Genomic DNA, 20,203 nt, shown 5'->3' on the forward strand with positions numbered 1-20,203 from the left:
GTGACTTAGCACGTACACACACATAACTTAGGAAACAGTTCTACAGAGGAAGCATACATACACCACACTTAATGATCCCAAAGTAACAGCAGAATAGCCTAACAGAGAGCAGCAACTCGTCCTGGCACAGCGACACATACTAAGCAGGGGCTCCAGAAACAAAGAACAAAGAGGAAGAACCACACGCACTCCCAAAAGTAAGCCTACCTGTCAGCAAGCCTTAGCTCTGAGAGCTCAGTACTTCCCACAGATGCCTATGGCGAGCTAAAGGTATGGTCAGAAGTGGGAAAGAAAAAGAAGAAAAAGGGTAACTCGTAACCACTGAGGAAAACTAGCTGAAAGGTGAACAGAAACACTCTTGTTAGTATTTTTGCCACTTCCTGTGAATATATAATTATTCCAAAATGAAAAGAGGAAAAAGTGAAAAAAAATGCACATAATGTGGACAGGCTTAAGGTCACTGAACACCTAACGTGCCAGCCAATCTGCCAGATGCTGCTGTCAGTGAGCTCCAGGTCCACTAGGGAGAGAAAGACAAGTGAACGATCTATTTCAACACAGTATACCGCAGTGCTTTCCTGGAAGATCAGCTACTTTTCTGATGACTCGTCAGAAGACAAAGAAAAAAGAAAGACTACCACAGTGAAACAAACATTAAGGGTGCCCCAGGGAAAGCTCTTACAGGTGCACTGCCATGAAAACACACGCTCTATTACTCTCACCCCCAAATCATTTTCTTTGCTTCTTATTCCTTGCTCCAGAAAGATTCAGACTGAAGACACAGAATCTGATGAACTGAGAAGACCTACAGTCAGAGAGCTTTCAATGATAAGGAATTCTGTACATGCTGAAGATAAAAAATTGAAATAAGGCTTTACAGATTTATTTAATCATTGAATCTTATTAGGGTTAGTTTCATATCTTTTCAGTGCAGTGTACGTGACCTGGCAGGGAAAAATAATTGGCAACATCAGCTAAGCGACAAGGACACTGAAAACACAACTTCACATATGGCTTCCAACCCATCAACCATTCAACCAGATTTCAAGCATACAGACTTTAAATCTGTACTTTACTAAGCCTACACATAACAGGTAGGGAAATTTTGCTCTATTTCTCAGATCAACTATAACAGAACACTGCTATTACTACAATAACATTTTTATATTCATATTTTCTGAATTTACGGAAAAAATTTCCAAAAGAAAAGGCCTTGCCTATGTTAGTATGTACTGAACTGTACATAAAGATGCTCACTTTTCAAATTGAGTCGTGAGTGCCTCAATATTTTTCCAACATTGACTTACTCCAACTCATCACTAACATGGTTTTCTTTAAAATATAAAAAATAAACCCAACTCTAGTCCCACACTTAAATCACTTAAGGGCTTCCCTGGTGGTTCAATGGTAAAGAATCTGCCTGACAGTGCAGAAGACATGGGTTCAACCCCTGATCTGGGAAGATCCCACATGCCTCGGAACAGCTAAGCCAGAGCACAACAACCGCACCTGTGCTCTAGAGCCCAGGAACCGCAACTACTGAACCCACGCACCCAAGACCTGATGCTCTGCAACAGAAGAAGCTACCACAATGAGAAGCCAACGCATTGCAACTAGACTGCAGCCCCTGCTCTCTGCACCTGGAGAGCAGCTCCACTCTCCACAACTAGAGGAAAGTCCGCACAGAAATGAAGACCCAGCACAGTCAAAAAAAAAAAAGAGTAAATAAATAATTTTTTAAACATCACTTAAGAATGTAATTTAATATAATCAAATACACATTTTAACACACTGTCGAGAATAAAATTCATAACTATCTAGGACAATTTGGAAACATCTATCAATAAGCTTTCAATATTTGTCTTAATCCAAACGGTCCAAAGCTAAGAATTCATCTAAGGAAATAATTTGTTAAGCACATTAAAATGTATAAAGTTGTTTACTGCAGCTGTTCATGAAAATTTGATGAAAATAAATGTTTCAGAAAAAGAAATTCTAAAAGACATTACAGTACATCCCAACAACAGCATACCACAAAGACACTGAAAACCAAAGTGAAGACACACACTTCTTGGCCTGGAAAAATATCTACAATCAATCCAGTGGGGGAAAAAAGCAAACTAAAAAACTACACATTTATGATTTATTTGTTTGTTTGTTTGTTACATAAAAAGTAGTCACTTACATTCTTGATGCACAGAAAAAGTATGGAAAGAAACACACCAAAGCATTCACACACTGTTTTTCTACAATGAAACTGTACTATTTATGCATTTTTTAAATAAATATGTTAAACCCAGAAATAAACATACACACCTACAGTCAACTGACCTTCGACAAAGGAGGTGGAATACACAATAGAGAAAAGATAAGTCTTTTAAGCAAGTGGTTGTTGGGAAAGCTGGACAGCTGCATGCAAATCAATGAAGTTAGAACACATGCTCAAACCACACAAAAAATAAAGTCAAAATGGCTTAAAGACTTAAATACAAGACATGACATCATAAAATGTCTAGAAGAGAACATGGCCGAACTCTCTGACCTAAGTCACAGCAAGGTTTCCTTAGGTCAGTCTCCCAAAAAGAAACAAAGAGGATCTAATCAAACTTACAAGCCTTTGCATAGCAAAGGAAATCATAAACAAAATGAAAAGACAATGTTCAGAATGAGAGGAAAAATTTACAAATACTACTACCAAAAGGGGATCAATATCCAAAATATACAAACAGTTCTTACAACTCAATAACAAAAAAACAAACAACCTAAACAAAAAATAGGCAGAAGGCTTAGACATTTCTCCAAAGAAGACATGCAAATGGCCAATAGACACATGAAAAGCTGCTCAATACTGCCAACTATTAGAGAAACGCTAATCAAAACTACAATGAGATATCACCTCACACTGGTCCGGATGACCAACAAAGTCTGTAAATAATAAATGCTGGAGAAGGTTTGGAGAAGAGGGAACCCTCCTACACTGCTGGTGGGAATGTGGATTGGTACAGTCACTATGGAGAACAGTATGGAGTTTCCTTAAAAAAACTAAAACTACAGTTACCATACAATCCAGGAATCCCACTCCTTGTCATATATTTGGAGAAAATTCTAATTTGAAAAGAGACGTTCACCCCAATGTGCACAGCAGTGCTATTCACAATAACCAAGGCATAGAAACAAACTGAATGTCCACGGACAGATGAATGAAGATGTGGTACAGGGATGCCATGGAACACTCCTCAGTCAGTAAGGAATCAAATAATGCCATTTGCAGCAACATGGATGGACACAGACATTTCCATACTAACTGAAGGCTGACAGAGAAAGACAAGAAGCAGGACATCATTTGTATGTGGAATCTAAAATATGATACAATTGAACTTATTTACAAAACAGACTCACAGACACAGAAAACAAACTTATGTTTACCAAAAGGGAAAAGGGGTGGGGGAAGGACAAATCAGGAGTTTGGGATTAGCAGAGATATACTGCTGCTTCTGCTGTTGCTAAGTCACTGTGTCCGACTCTGTGCGACCCCACAGACAGCAGGCCACCAGACTCCCCTGTCCCTGGGATTCTCCAGGCAAGAACACTGGAGTGGGCTGCCATTGCCTTCTCCAGAGATATACTACTATATATAAAATACATGGCCAACAAGGTCCTTCTGTATGGTACAAGGAACTATAATCAATATGCATAATAAATCATAACGAAAAGAATATGAGAAGATATATGGGTAATGGTATCACTTTGCTGTACACCAGAAACTAATACAACATTGTAAATCAACATATATCAATTAAAAAATTTTTAAAGAAAAGAAAATGCTAAAGTAACAGTGGTCCTGGGGAATTTCCTAGTGGTCCAATGGTTAAGAATTCCTCTTGCAACGTAGGGGATGTGGGTTCAATCCCTGGTCAGGGAACTAAAAACCCCACGTGCCACGGAGCAACTGAGCCTGCACACCACAACTGCTGAGCCTGTGAGCTCTGGAGTCCATAATCTGCAACAAGAGAAGCTTGCGTGCCATAACGAGACAAGAGCTTGCACACCACAGCAAGACCCAGCAGACAAAAATATTTTAATCCAATAGATAAATAACAGTGGTCATAAAAGAACATCACTGCAAGCCTGCACTCACACAGGTTATCTGGAAGACCATGTAAGAAGCTAGCAACTGCAGCTGCCTCTGGGAATGGGATGTGGAAGAATGATAAAAAGGGTGGAGGAAGGCTTCCATTTCACTCTCTATCCTGGTGCATCTTTTAAACTTTCTTACCATGTACATATAGTATCTAGTCAAAGGAAATACACATTTTAAAACATTAAGAAGTATGTTAATATTCTTTCTAGTATAAGCATAACTGGGTCCAATAAATACCAGAAAGTTATTTGTAAAGTCATAACGAACTAGAATCCTGAAACCATAAGTATCATCAGTTACTACAAAGAACATTTTAAAAGCTAGTCATTCAGCAAGTTGTCCATGTCCATCCCTACACTCATCTCTATAAGATAGCACTGGTAACACCTATAGGGAAGCAAGGGCTTCCCAGGTGGCGCTAGTGGTAAAGAACCTGCCTGCCAATGCAGGAGACCTAAGAGACATGAGTTTGATTCCTGGACGAGGGCGTGGCAACCCACGTTAGTACTCTTGCCTGGAGAATCCCATGGACAAAGAGACTGGAGGGCTACAGTCCACAGTGTTGTAAAAAGTGGGAAAAGACTAAAGTGACTTAGTGTGCATGCAGAGGCAAGCAAGTGTATTTCCTAAGCTCTTTCAGTCTTGGAATTCTTGCAAAATCAAAAACCGGCAACAACAACAACAAAAAACCTCCCACAAGTAATAAGAAAAAAGTGCTCAATTCATTTTTGATCACTGAACTATAACCATGTTTTAATTCAAAAATAACAAGACAGAGTCATGCATGTCTACGAAACTACTCTTAGGTCATATGCTTCTATATAATTAGTTTTAAGTGTACTAACTACAGGATTCTCTTACTGCCATCTAGGTTTTGTTAAAATCTCTAAGATGGATAATCAACAATATCTCTCACAATATTAATGATACAATTTTCAACCCAAAATGTCAACTTTTTAGAATTTATTCATATACATGCAAAATAATTATAGGATTATTCTTCACAGCATAGTTTTATAAATGCAAAAGACTAGAAAAAACTAAATGTTCCTTAATAGAGGGCTGAGTAAATTACGGTATGCTATAGAATGGCATACTATTCAACCACACTCTTCATTTTCAAAAACAAATGAAGAAGCCTTTAATGTACTGACATAGACTAATTTCCAAGATACATTAATGTAAAAAAAAAAAAAAGCAAAATTCAATAGTCAACATCTGTACAAAAAAGAAGAGTGGAGAGAAGGCATATATATGCACTATTTCATACACATAATGAATAACACTGGGGTCTCCAGGGGAGGGTGGATGGCAGACAGAAGAGGAAACCTGAATTTTAAATTATGTGTATGTATTATCTATTGAAAAAAATAAATATTTTACCATTTTAAAAATTTAATGCATTTAACTAGAATTTCTCTCTTCTTTCTAGGTAATTTAAACAAATGAATGGAACTTTCATATACAAGATTTAAACTTGCTCATAAGGCCCACAAGAATACCTCGGAGGTATGCTTTTAAAAAATTTTACAACCAATAATTCATGTAATAAGCTTGCGACTACAGTAAAACTTATATAATTTTAATAATGCCGTAACTATCCAGAAGCCATCTCAATAGCAACCAGTTTTCCAAAAGCACAATGTCTAATCCCCACCCTCAAAAGTCTAGAACTGAAAGATTAGTTGGTGGTCCAAGTAAAGACCTGAAAATAGGGGAATCTGGACTGCATGGAGGCTCAGGGTTCTCAGTAAGTGGTTAGCGTCAGGCTTCCCTCGGCAAGGCTGCTTCCCTGGCCACTTCACATGAGACCAGGGGGTTAACGTGGCTCCCTGTCCGTTGTCACAAGCTCGGCCTGCAGCTGACACAGCTTCTCTCATAAATGGAAGGCAACAGACAGGCCCCAGAGCGCCCAGCCAGGGAGTGTGGACCTGTTCAGGGCCTCAGATTCTTCAGATGAAAACAGGAAGGGACACATCCTTCCCCCACTTCCAGATGAGCAGCCCTTCCTTCTTCAGTCCCCCATATGGATTCAACATATCCAACAGGGCACTCTAACCGTCTCTTCAACTGGCCCCCTTCCTTGGAGTGGAGGAGAAGGCAATGGCACCCCACTCCAGTACTCTTGCTTGGTAAATCCCATGGATGGAGGAGCCTGGTAGGCTACAATCCGTGGGGTCACGAAGAGTCGGACAACTGAGCGACTTCACTTTCACTTTCACTTTAATGCATTGGAGAAGGAAATGGTAACCCACTCCAGTGTTCTTGCCTGGAGAACCCCAGGGACAGGGGAGCCTGGTAGGCTGCCGTCTCTGGGGTCGCACAGAGCCGGACACAACTAAAGTGACTTAGCAGCTTGGAGTGGTGCTCTTTGGGAACAGGGCTGTCAGCCCCATTTTCTGTCCTCAGGCACAAACAGTAAAGTTTACTGAGGATTCTGATCAGGGTACACAGTCCATTCTCTACTAACTACCCAGATATACCCTAGATGGCAACCCACTCCAGTACCCCTGCCTGGAAAATCCCATGGATGGGGGAGCCTGATAGGCTGCAGTCCATGGGGTCGCTAAGAGTCCGACATGACTGAGTGACTTCACTTTTACTTTTCACTCTCATGCATTGGAGAAGGAGATGGCAACCCACTCCAGTGTTCTTGCCTGGAGAATCCCAGGGACGGGGGAGCCTAGTGGGCTGCCATCTATGGGGTCGCACAGAGTCAGACACAACTGAAGCGACTTAGCAGCAGCAGCAGCAGCAGTTCTCATTAAGGGCTCTCTGTGTTTCAGGCCCGTTCTCATGAACATCTATGTACACACTCTCTGCATCCCCTTCGGTCACCCATGCCACCCCAAAAAAGATCTAGCAAGCAAATGCCCACAAGATGTGTCTCCTCTTCCAGGGCTTACTCACTCTTCCACAATTCCACAAAATAATCACTATACAATTCAGTATCCTGTCTAAACAAATGCTTCTTCGGCAATTTCAGAAATCAACTCCAAATTCTGAAATGAATGAGAGGATAAAAAGATTTTTCCATCATGTTCACTTTATAAATGCACTCACAGGCCACTGGCATTCACCACCATTAGGTGAGTTCAATCAGCAACAGGCTAAAATACCACCCTCATCAGCCAACATCAACTCCAAAGGGAACAGCGGGGCACGAGCACATTTCTTTTTATAAAGGGCCACCCTCCTCTGAATGGGATCCCATGTCTGGACAGGGATCTATTAAATAATAAAAATACTTCATAAATCAGACTTTTTAGACAAACATATAGCTTTAGATTAAGATACACACCAGGCCCCAAATCTCCATAAATAAGGCCCAAGGTAGCAAAAGAAAACAGTCAGCATCTCTCCTTCCCACTCTCCCTTGCATAAGCCATTATTCCTACTAACGGAGGTCAAGCTCTAGCCAAATCACTCTGTTGGTTGACAATTAGCTTGAAAGCATCTCAAGTACTGGGTTTGCTCTGGCCTCTCTGATGTTGTTACATCGTTCAGAACTAGAAAATACAAGAATAAAATAATTCCTTTCTTTGTTTTCACTGTTAATAATAAGGATCTGCTAAAATAAGTACTGGATGAATAACCAGAATCTCATGATAAAAGTGTTTATATAACAAGATGGTAAGAAATACCTACTTAGGAGTCAAAACCTACCAGAAAACAAAATAATGAAGGCCAAGCTTTGAAATGAGCCTTCCCCTCCTGGGTATCTGGATGGCAGATTATAAAATGGACTCCCAAGGGAGGTCTGATCACTTAGGACAAGTAACATTAGACTTTTCGGAACAGTAAAGAGTGTGAGGAAGGGAAATCTGATAATACAGACTCAGAGAGAAAGATCAGATACTTTTCCACCAGTTAACTTTTGGGATTTCTAGGCAAAAGAAGAATTTTATAATGATACTTAATTTTCATGTTAGAAAGTGATATACACTCATCACACAAATTTAAAATAATTTTTGAAATTAAGAGCATCTGTCAAAAATGAAAAGGCAAGATCTAGATATACAAAAATCACATCTAAAGTGAGTAAAATTCCCAATTTAAAACTCATCATAATCATAAATAACAAGTTAAAAATGTTTCAATCATCCATGAAATGAACCCCACACTGTGCAGCCTGAGGTTATCTGTGTATCAAATGAAACATATAAAACAAATTCCTATGGCATTTGAAAGGTATCAATCCCCACATTTGGGAAGATGACTTAAAAGGACCTGAATTTTAAATCTTAAAGAACTTTATAACATACTGATCACTAATCTTTTAAGAATAATTTTCTGGAAATTCCATGGCAGTCCAGTGATTAAGACTTGGCACTTTCACTGCCGAGAGCCAGAGTTCAATCCCTGTTCAGGGAACTAAGATCCCTCAAGGTAAAAGCCAGAAAAACAAAACAAAAACAAACAAACAAAAAAACCCCACAAGTTGCAAAGTACAGCCAAAGAAAAGATTAATTTTCTGCAATTACCCAAATAGATTTGCAAAGATCTAAGTTTAGCTTCACAATTCAGTCAATAAAACTTAAGCAAATCCCTGACACAGTACTGGACTGGGCATTAGAGTGAATAGGGGAGAAAAGAAGGTTAGAAATTGAAAAACAAAGAAATATACAGTCTACTCTGAAGGTCCTTATAATCTACATTGGAACACAAGACTAGACAAAATCTAAAGAAAGGGAACTCACATTTACTAAGTGTATCTTATGTGTCAGGCAGCAAAGCTATAATAAACAACATCCATGAATCCTGTCACAAGGGAAGAAAACAGGGAGGGGCAGGAGGGTGCTGAAATTGAGGCGGGTGAGGTCAAAACCCAAAGCACAACATAGGTGCCAAGTGATAACAGGATAAGTACAGTTTTCACTGTGCTGAGCTAACTCCCTTCAGTCTGCCTGTCTGTCTCTTTGCAACCCCATGGACTGAAGCCCACCAGGCTCCTCTGTCCATGGGATTCTCTAGGCAAGACAACTGGAGTGGGCTGCCATTTCCTATGCTAGGGGATCTTCCCGACCCCTGATCAAACCTGTATCCTTTGTGTCTCCTGCATTGGCAGGCGGTTCTTTACCACCAGCGCCACCTGGCAAGACTGGTGCTGGGACAACTGGACAGCCACGTACAAAACAACAGAGTTAGACCTGTACCTCACAGAGTTTACACAAACCAACTCGAAACGGGTCACGAAGAGGAATGAAGAGCTGGATCTATAAAACTCTAAGAAGGAAACATAAGAACAAATCTCCATGACCTTAGATTTGGCAATAGATCCTTAGACACGACATGAGAAGCATGAAACAACTGACTAACTGGATTTCATCAAAATCACTAAGGACATTATCAAGAAAGTGAAAAGACAACCTACAGAATGAGTGGGAGAAAACATCTGTAAATCATATATCTGGTAAGAGCTTAACGTTCAGAATATTTCTGTTCAGTTCAGTTCAGTCACTCTGTCCTGTCCGACTCTTTGTGACCCCCATGAGTCGCAGCACACCAGGCCTCCCTGTCCATCACCAACTCCTGGAGTTCACTCAGACTCATGTGCATCGAGTTGGTGATGCCATCCAGCCATCTCATCCTCTGTCGTGCCCTTCTCCTCCTGCCTCCAATAAGACTTCCTACAACTCTAAACCAAAAAGACACACATGTGCTCAATTGCTGCAGTCATGTCTGACTTTGCAACTCTATGGAATGTAGCCCACCAGGCTCTTCTGTCCAAGGCATTCTCAGAGTCCAGTTTAAAAATGAGCAAAGGCCCGCACCACAACTATGGAAGCCTGTGCGCCTTAGAGCCCCATGCTCTACAACAAGAGAAGCCACTGCAATGAAAAGCCTGCACACCACAACTAGAGAGGACCCTCCTCTCACCACAACTGAGAAAGCCCGTGCAGCAATGAAGACTCAGTGCCGCTACAAATAAATAAATAAATAAATAAATAAAAACGTACAAAGAACAGCAAGGTCTGACTGTATAGCACAGGGAACTATCTCCAATATCTTATAGCAAGCTATAATGGAAAAAATATGAAAATATTATACATATGTATAACTGACACACTTTGTTATATACCAGAAACACATTATAAATTAACTATACTTCAATTTTTTTTAAATGGGCAAAGGATTTGCATGTATATTTCTCCAAAGAAGATATACTAAGTGTCAATAAGCACAAGAAAAGATGCTCAACACCTTAGTCAGTAGGGAAATAAAAATCAAAACCACGATGAGTACTACTTCACACCTACTAAGATAGCTATAATTTTTAAAAAACAAACAGAGATAACAAGTGTTGACAAGGACATGGAAAAATTGAAACCCTTGTACAAAACTGCTGGAAATGTAAAAAGGTACAGCCACTGTGGAAAATTAGGCAATTCCTCAAAAAGCTAAACATAGAATTATCACATGATCCAGTAATTCTACTCCGAGGTATACACTCAGAAGGATTGAAAACAGAGATTCAAACAAATTTGTGAACCAACATACATTACAGTTACAATAGTCAGAAAGTGGAAACAACCCAACTTGCAACAGCAGGTGAAGGGATAAACTGGAGCGTCCATACAATTGAATATTATTACCGATTAAGAAGGAATAACATTCTGACACAGGTTACAATACAAATGAACCTTGAAAATATTACCTTAAGTGAAATATACTAGTCACAAAAGGACATATAATTATTCCACTTTAATGAAATAGCCAGAATAGGCAAATTCATAGAGACCAGGGCCTGAGAAAGTAGGAAGAATGAGGATTTACTGCTTACAGAGTTTCTCTTTGGGGTGACGGAAAAGATTTGGAAATAGACTGTGATGACTGCTGCCCAAAGTGAATGTTATTAATGCCACTCACCTGTATACTTTAAAACGGTTCCAATAGCATATTTTGCCAAAGTAAAAAGAAAAAAAGAGTTTATATATAAAGTCTTAAGGAGTCTGGCCTAAGGATGGATCTCAAATCAAGGACTCAAGTCCAAAAGGGACTATAGGTTCCCAGATCCAACCAGCCCTCATGGAAACCTTCATGAGAAGACTACATCTCTACATCCTTCCTAATCAGAGAAGAGGCCTCTCCAGATGCTGCTGGACTTTCCCCCAAGACTGCCCACTGACCTTTCCTGCAGGAAAAATAACCTGTGCTGGAAAAAACAGATAAGTGGAAAGGAAACTGAAGAATCCAAGAGCCAAACTCTGTTACTTTGCAGCTGCATGACCATGGACAAATACTCAAGTGCTCTAACTAAGGCTCAACTTCCTCTCATTATAAAATGAAAATTTTATAATGTTCATGTTTGGGAACACATGTAAAAAAAAAAATGAAAATTGCATCTACCTTTAAATGCTGCCGTAAGACCTGCCCAAAGAGCGCCCATGGCACCCAGCCTAGTTCCTGGCTCACGCTGGGTGTCCAGTCCATGATAGTTCTTACCACTGGGACAAGAGGTCTGTCTGCCACCCTTGAGCCAACCAAAGGTTTGGCAGGGCATGGCTCTGGCCTGGAGAAGTCTATGACTTTCAGAACTCAAATAAAACACCGATTTCAGAGAAGGAGCTGTTTCTATGCAGTTCAACGACTCTTGGAAAGACTGGCTTATTGTTTGCAGAATGAACCCAGCTACTCTACATTAGGAAGGAAGCTGCCAGACAATTCAGTCCTCTCTAGACAACAAGCCTCTGTTCACATCGAAGCCCTGCCTCGACCCCCAGGAGAGACGTGCTCTGTGGAGGAACTGAGCAGAAAGTCGGTTAGAAGGTCGTCCTGAGGCAGCTCTCAGGCTCTGGAAGCCTCAGCATCACCTGAGAAATCTGTTAAAGACACAGATGTCTCACTCCTGATACCAAACATTCCAGTCACTAGGTATTTCAAGAAAGGCCGTTGAGCACAACTGTCTAAAGAAACACTTGAAGGGAAGGTACAGAGATGTCCTAAGACTACATTCTGACGTTGACAAACAGACCAGTCTGCCTCACAAAGCAAGAGCTGTGTCTTCCTCCACGCCTATCGAAAAACACACTAGCTTTGGCAACACAGGACGTGGAACCCATGGAAGTGAAAGAGATCGCCTGCAGGTAATATCCAATTCAATCTATATGTTCTATACTTCTCACAAGAAACAAAAAAAGTAAATTTTACTACCAGAACTTGGTAAAATTTTTGTCAAGCACTCTTAAACTGCTGGGGTAATTATTAACTGATACAAGCTGTTGGTCAGCATTCAGGCAATATGTATCAAAAGTCACCCAATATTCTCACTTCTTGGAACTGATCCAAAGAAAACAACACAAAAAAGCACACTACATGGCAAAAACAGCCACTGTTGTAATATAAAGTATTTATAAATATATATATATACCTGCATATCAAGGATCCTGGTTTACCAGGAATTTCCTGGCAGTACAGTGGTGGGGAGTCCACTCTCACTGCCGAGGGCCCAGGTTCAATCTCTGGTCAGGGAACTAAGACCCCACAAGTTGCGAGGCACAGCCAAAAAATAAGGATCCCAGTTTACCAAACTCTGCCATTATCAAATCAAATATGACAAAGCTATTAAAAATCAAAGTGATGCGCACTAGGTCATTACACTGGAGACGGAAATGGCACCCACTCCAGCACTCTTGCCTGGAAAATCTCACGGACAGAGGAACCTGGGGGGCTGCAGTCCATGGGGTCGCAAAGAGTTGGACACGACTGAGTGACTTCACTGTCACTTTCATTCATAAAACACAAAAGACCTAAAAAGACTTACTACAAAACAGGGACATATGGACAGGACACTATGAAAAAACCTGGAAGTGGGGAAGGGGGCAGGGGGATAAATGAGTGAAAGGTATCAACAGGTACAAACTTCTAGTTATAAAACAAATGTATGGCATGATGACCATAGTTTAACAATACTGTACTGTACATTTGAAAGTTTCTAATAGATTACATTTTAAAAGTTCTCATCCAAAGAAAAAAAATTCTGTAAGGTGATGGATCTTGACTTATTGTGATCACTTCACAATATACAAAAATCCTGAATCACTATGCTACACACTTGGAAACCAACATATTGTTACATGTCAATTTTACTTCAATAAATACAAAAAACATGTTTGGATTACAAAAAAAAAAAAAGAAGAAGAAAAAACCCTGTGTTAGGATGGCTTGATATAGGTTTTCCCCTAACTGGTCTCTCAACTTTCTGTATTATTGCCATATTACTGTAATAGGATTACAAATAAGTTTAACTCATTCTGCTTAGAAAGTTAACTGGACAACCGTTCTAGAGGTAGAAGGCAGATTCACTGGCCTCAGCCATGCTGATGACATGCTGAATGAAGATAAACGCACCTAACATACCACGGTAGCAAGATGGGCGCAGGCCAGTTCTAAATTTTCTTTCACAAAAAGATAAATCTTAACATATTCATTAACTATTAAACTTTAAATTTACATTTTTTAAAAAGGAAGTATAAACACACTGAAGGAGAGAGGAAACCTGGTCTGGCGGATTTCACATGGCAAAAACGATCAGGCGACTTCAGAACCACAACTTCAACATAAGGTGTAAAGTTACGTCGCTAAGAGACAATTTACACAAAAAGAACATCAGGCTGAGAAACAGAAGGCCCAGTTCTCATCCTGGTACTGGGATTTAACTCCGAGGTCTTGGGTTCTCATTTGTAAATTGACAGGATAATTGTGGTATTTCCGATGCCGGGATTTTTGAAGGGAACAAAGAAGATTAAGAATGTAAAAGTGTTTTGAAAATCCAGGGTTTGTTCCCTCCAATCTGGCTGTTAGGATTATGAAGATGTTCCTACAAACAAGGGTAACCATGTTTAGGAGACATACTCCAAACTGATAATAAGAGGATGTATCGCCTCCCATGGGGCTCAACAGGATCTGGGGCCAGACCTTCCCCTTTACTTCCATGTTCAAATCTTTTAGGAGAATCTATGACTGTTACCTGGTAATTTTTTTAATTTGTAAAAGCAAATGCAATCACTGACAAAATTAACATAGAGTGCAGGACTTTCAAACTGGCTTTTCCAGATTTACCTTACGATTGTTAAAAAATTGTGGCTGCCCAGGCCCGACAAAGACTTAACTGACCAAAATTTCTGAGTGGCTAGCAATAAATAAGACCAGGCCGTTTGTATTTTAAGACCCTCTCCAAGTGATTCTGGCAACGTGATTACTGCTTTTTTTTTTTTTTTGGCCGCATCTTGTGGCATACAGAATGTTAGTTCCCTGACCAGGGATCGAGCCCATTATCCCTGCACTGGGAGCTCAGAGTCTTAACCACTGGACTCCAGGGAAGTCCCAGTTACTGCTATTATTATTACATTAACTCTTACCATGAATACATGACAGGAAGTCCATATACTTACTCAGTATACGCCAGTCACTATTCTCAGCATCTTACATATATTATCTCACTTCATCCTCACACAGCCCTATAAGAAGATGCTGCTATTAACACTGCCTGCCCTTCACCCTCCTTTTGTAGATGAAATTATTAAAATACAAAGAGATGATCTAACTGGCCCATGGCCCAAAGCCACAGGGCTAGGAAGTGGCAGAACCAGAAAGCTCACATGTCTGAAAATCCTTGATACAGTTTCCTAACCTAAGACAGTAACTATATATTCTGGTCAGGTCATATCAAATTCTGCTCTATTTCATATATTACATTTAAAGGACCATAACAAACAAGAGTTGTCTAAAGAGAGCACAGTGATATCTAGTTTAGGTGATATCAGCTTAAACCACACAGGGACAAAGGGCCTAGGGCTGTTTACATACTTCAGCATCACAGGGACGGAATTTGTAACATTTTATCTGTCTCCTCCATTACACTGTCAGTGAGCCCTTGAACCATGAGACCCATGTATGTCTTTTCAGCAATATCCTTGTGGTTCCTGAAAGTGAAAGTCACTCAGTTGTGTCCAACTCTTTGCGACCCATGGACTATAGAGTCCATGGACTTCTCCAGGCCAGAATACTGGAGTGGGTAGCTGTTCCCTTCTCCTCGGTATATTCCCAACCCAGGGATCAAACCTACCTGTGGTAGGATCAAATGCCTACCACATGGCAGGCGGATTCTTGACCAGCTGAGCCACCAGGGAACTAAAGAAAGAGTTTAATAAATTAATCAATAAATCTAGAAAAGGCTTGATGACTGTCCTGGGAAATGAAAGACTATTTCATGGAAAAGAAACACATTTGATTCATGTTGCTTCAGAGAGTTCTAAGAACAACAGGCAAAGGGGAGGGGCAGAGTGGAGACAGTCTAGAATATCTTTCCAGCAGTCAAGACCCGTTCAGTGACAGGAAAACAGGCTGCGGTTTGAGGCTCAAGACCAGAATACAGTAGAGGAAAGGCAGGATGTTGGACTATGGGGCCTCTAAGAGCTCTTCCAAGGCTCCAATCCTTTTATTCTAAGTTAAGATACACTAGTTTATTTCTTCACACTTTCTACAGACACTGGTTACACAAGGCCAGTAGTCTAAGCACAGAGACTACTACAAAGTCTTCTACAAACTCCCAGGACCCTCAAGGACCTAGAGAAGAATAAATCACCAGAGGAATCTTCCCAGGAGGAAGGCAATGGATACAAGAGGAATCAACAAAGAGTGAGGAGACTTCCAGGCAAGAAATAGGAGAAAAGTCAACAAAAGTATTACAGAAAATATGCTGCCATTTGAACACATCTGAGCTACATCTTCAGAGACGCCTGTGGGAAAGTGGATTCTGTGGCGATGCCCTAAGAATCCGAGGAGCAGGAGCATTCAGCCTGGCACTACTGGTCTGAGCTCAAAGAGGTGAAGAAAGCCCTGCAGTGTGAAGACGCAGCTAACACTCAAGAAATCGTGGTGCTAAAAAGAAAAGGCCTTTAGAGGTTAGTTAACCAAACACACACTCTTTATGGATGCTGACCTGGTTGCATTCAATAAAGAAAGGTTAGTTTACTTTCTTAAATTACATTTTACAAACCAAAGACTGAATCATCAGTGATTCTGTTTTCAAACATTATTTTCTGCTACTGTCTATTCTTTTCACTATGTGACTACCACACTTGCAATCATCAAAGTTGTTATCAAAATTCAGCTCTGAGCCTATTATGTTATCATCCCTTAAATGATTATAACATTTACCAATAGTACTATGAAATAAAAAGCATTATCCATCAATCTAAAAAGCTACAACTTTACAAGAAGATTGTTAAGAATAAATGGAGTCTGAAAAAATTAATTTATGTCTCAGGTACAAAAAACTATCTCACCCAATTTATAAACTGTGAGATTGAGCCATCTAAAAAAAGGGCGGGGAGAAAATTAACAAAGGATTAAAGGGAAATAAATCTAAATCCCAAACCAGTGAACAAAACATAACACATGTGAACAATAAACTTAATGGTCTTCTGGCCATTCATGTCTCAACATCCCTGTCAAACTATTTTAAGGATCTGAAATCTTGCTCTATAAAAAGCAAGTTCCCATCATCTGAACTACACTTAAAGAGATTCTATGGCAGTACTCAAGCATAAAAAAACCAAGCTTCAGAATTGTGCTTCCTATTAGCACAAAAAAAAGGTCTACCTCTTTCAGGTAAAGCTGAGCCTGTGGCCAAAATCTTGGCACTCTAGGAGACTGAGGTTTTCAGTTCTAACACTAATTTAAGGTGCAAAGGCTTTTTCCCTATTCACTACCACTTAGACTGTAACATGGAGATAAAATATTTGACAACTCCACCACCAACAGTCTCTTCAAAGGATTTCTGACTTTGGTTAACCTTAGTTGGGAGAATACAAAACTACAGCTGAAAACTCAACAAAAATTAAAACTTTAAAATCCTAAAACATCTACATGTTAGCTGATAAGCTATGAATTTCAGAAACTGAGCAGTGAGTAACAGTTGCTTAAAAAGATCCAACTACACAATCTTACAAAGATGGATAAGCAAACAGCTCACCAAAATTTAAATCTTTCTTAGCAAATGGAAAAGATAAGTAATATCCAGTAACTCTGGGACACTGTGATGTTATTTTTCTTATCTATATGGTCTCTGCATCAATGTTACTATTCTCCACTCCCTTGACAAGCAAAAGGAGCCCACTGTCCAGGATTTCTCTGATCAAGAGGACAGTAAATGTCACAATAACAGTAGTAAAAGCAACAATTTCTAAAGCCATCATTTATGCCAGATTCTGGCACTCAAACAGGGTGCAAGGCACACGGCAGCGGGCAACTATTTCTCACTTCTGACTCTTCTGCATCACTGCCTCCCAAAGGACTAGAGAATCTAGAGCTCTGGATGTCATATCTACAAATGAAAGTATCATCTTTAAAGAGCTCACAGGTTCTACAAATGGTCAACATTAATGAACGAACCTCACGACAGAGAAACTCACCCAGATGCAATAAAACATGTTTCAAAGCTCCACCTAATTTTTGTTTTTAATTTTAGGAATAAACACAAGTTGTTGTTGTTGTTTTAAAATTATGTAATAAGTGAGACTCTGGAAAACCCCAGACTCATCCGAGGGGCTTGGAAAACGACAAAGCAAAATGCGATGAGTTCCATTGTACCCAACCAGGCTAACGTGCAAGATCACACACTCCTCTCCGTCAGAGCGTCCCTGCCAATACCGAAGAACAACAAAGGCAAGTTGAGGAGGCTGCACAAGGCTTAACTCAGCACTTGTCCGCTTTCCCAGCCTCCGAAGCAGCTCGCTGCGGGCCCGGGGACCTCCGGCACCCTGCGCATCCCGCCCGGCCCGCGCTCGGCTTTGTCTGGCCCGGCAGGACCCCTTCCCTCCCGATCTTTCTCCACACCCACCACTCGCCCAGTAGTAGTTGTGGGGGGTTTCTCCCTCTCGCCCCCTCCCCTCGCAAGCCCCGGGTATTTCCAAACGCGGCTTCTCCTACCAGGCCCGAGACTCGGGTCGAGAAGGGGGCCCGGGGTGGGGTCCGGGAGAGAAGAGAGAGGGGCACACAAAGCCAGGCTGACCCCAGAGCCACCCCCAGCCCCCTGCAAAGCAGCGTGGGATCAGCGATCTGCGGGCTGGATAAACAGTCCTCCGCTCCCGTTCCCCGCCCAGCTCCCACCTAAGGGCCGCCCCCCTCCCCCCAAAGTGCACCCAAGAGCGGATGACAGCGCTGGACCTAGCCCCCACCCAGCCTCGGTGCCCACAACCGCGAGGGGGGCAGGGGCCTGGGAGGCCTGAGGTCTACACACCCTCGCCCTAACCGAGCACTTACGGCCGTATTATTCGCTCCCGTTGCCTCTGCGGACCAGACGGCCGCCGCCTTCTCCTCCACCCCAATGAGGTTAAGCGCTTGGTGCGGGGATTAAAAAAAAAAAAAAAAAAAAATTTAGAAGCCCAGAGCGCCTGCGCAATGAGGTCTCCCTTTTTTCCCCTTACCGCCACGACCCGGCTGGACCATAGAGTGTGTAAACCGAGAGCAGAGAGGCGCCTGCTTCTCTATGGTAACGCCCAGCGCAGGCGCCGCCCTGGCTGCGACGGGATTCGGGACCTGCCAGTCCCCAGCGCTCTTGCCTACTCGGAGAACGTCAATTGGCCCTGACGGGGACCCGTAGGGAAAGGTTCTTTAAGAAAAGGGCGGCCAGGCTGGAGTTAGACCCCCGGCGAGTTGCGGCAAAATTCAGGCTAGGCAGAGAGGATTGAATCTAAACGACCATGGCAGTAGCGCTCCATAAAGCAGGGAGCGTAGAGCTCAGGAAGAACCAGGAAAGCTTTGGTGAAAGGCTTCCAGCCAGAACTGCCTCCGGTGGGGGCGAGGAGGTCTACTACCTGAGGGAACCGGCCTTTCACTTCTGGGTTACGCGCTCGGCGCTCCCTCTGGGTGTCCAGGGCGAAGAAAATTGTGCCTTGCGACTCTCCGTACCGAGGCTCCCCCTTCACTTTTCGGGTAGGCGCGGGCGCTGGAGCCGGAAGCACAACTTTTTAACGGTTCTTTGCCCTCTTTGAAGCCGAGCCAGCCCTGGAGACGTCTTCTCCTGGAAGCCTCGAAGACCCTGGAGACTTTCTTCCTTGAGTACCTGCACAGAACGGGCGGCTTCCATCCCCTCTCTCGCCTTTCTCTTGGAAGAAGTGTGGGAGAGTGTCTCGGAGGTTTAAAAGCTGTGCAAATTACAGGGCTCCCCTCTAAGGATCTCGAAGGGCACACAGTTTTGCTGCGTCGGGCGCCTACCCTCACTTGTAATTTGACATTGAAAGCTTCCGTGAGATTGCACACTGCTCCGGGGAACCCATTCAAAAGTATGAGTTGGCTTCCCTCCGTCTCGATTCTCATGTGCGGAGCTCTTGCTAGTCGGGTGTGTGGACACCCGTGAGATCTTACCTGTGAAGGTCCAGGACTTAGATGATGTTCTTGGAGAGACTCAGTTAAAACAAGACTTATGTAGACTCCTCTGTGGAGTGCAAGAAAGGGAGCGGACTGGGGGCTGAAGGAGTAGCGATGGCAAGTAGGAGGTGACTCCTGTTTAGATCTAGAAAGGAGGACATCTTTTGGAGAAAGCACAAGCGACGTTTTGAAAACCAATGGGTGGTGATAAAAGAGCTTTCCAGAGAAGATAGCATGGGGCAAGGGCTCAGGAGGCAGTGGACGTTTTACTGAGTGCAATGAAGAGAGCAGCCTAACTGAATTGGAAAAAAACAAAACAGACAAGTGGAAAGTAATGTTGGTAACTAGGATGGAGAATGTTCAATTTTTTAAATGTTTCTGGCCCCACCACGTGGCATGTGGGATTTTAGTTCCTTGACCAGGGTAGAACCTGTGTCCCCTGCATTGAAGCTCATAGTTTTAACCACTGGACCGCCAGTTCAGTTCAGTTGCTCAGTCGTGTCCGACTCTTTGCGACCCCATGAATCGCAGCACGCCAGGCCTCCCTGTCCATCACCAACTCCCAGAGTTCACTCAGACTCACGTCCATCGAGTCCGTGATGCCATCCAGCCATCTCATCCTCTGTCGTCCCCTTCTCCTCCTGCCCCCAATCCCTCCCAGCATCAGAGTCTTTTCCAATGAGTCAA

At 42.1% G+C, this 20,203-nt stretch overlaps 1 protein-coding gene across 9 annotated transcripts in view; it reads right to left on the minus strand.

Annotated features, from left to right (window-relative positions):
* Window positions 1–18,579, minus strand: part of CLASP1 (cytoplasmic linker associated protein 1) — a 272,797-nt gene extending 254,218 nt beyond the window's left edge. For all 9 annotated transcript variants that reach the window (XM_069574461.1, XM_069574455.1, XM_069574459.1 and 6 more), the window contains exon 1: window positions 18,410–18,579. The gene's annotated coding sequence lies outside the window, so the exon portion shown is untranslated. The remainder of the gene's footprint in view (window positions 1–18,409) is intronic.
* Window positions 18,580–20,203: the final 1,624 nt, after the last annotated feature.

The sequence above is a fragment of the Ovis canadensis genome, chromosome 2 (genome assembly GCF_042477335.2).
Source record: "Ovis canadensis isolate MfBH-ARS-UI-01 breed Bighorn chromosome 2, ARS-UI_OviCan_v2, whole genome shotgun sequence".
Classification (NCBI taxonomy): Eukaryota; Metazoa; Chordata; class Mammalia; order Artiodactyla; family Bovidae; genus Ovis; species Ovis canadensis.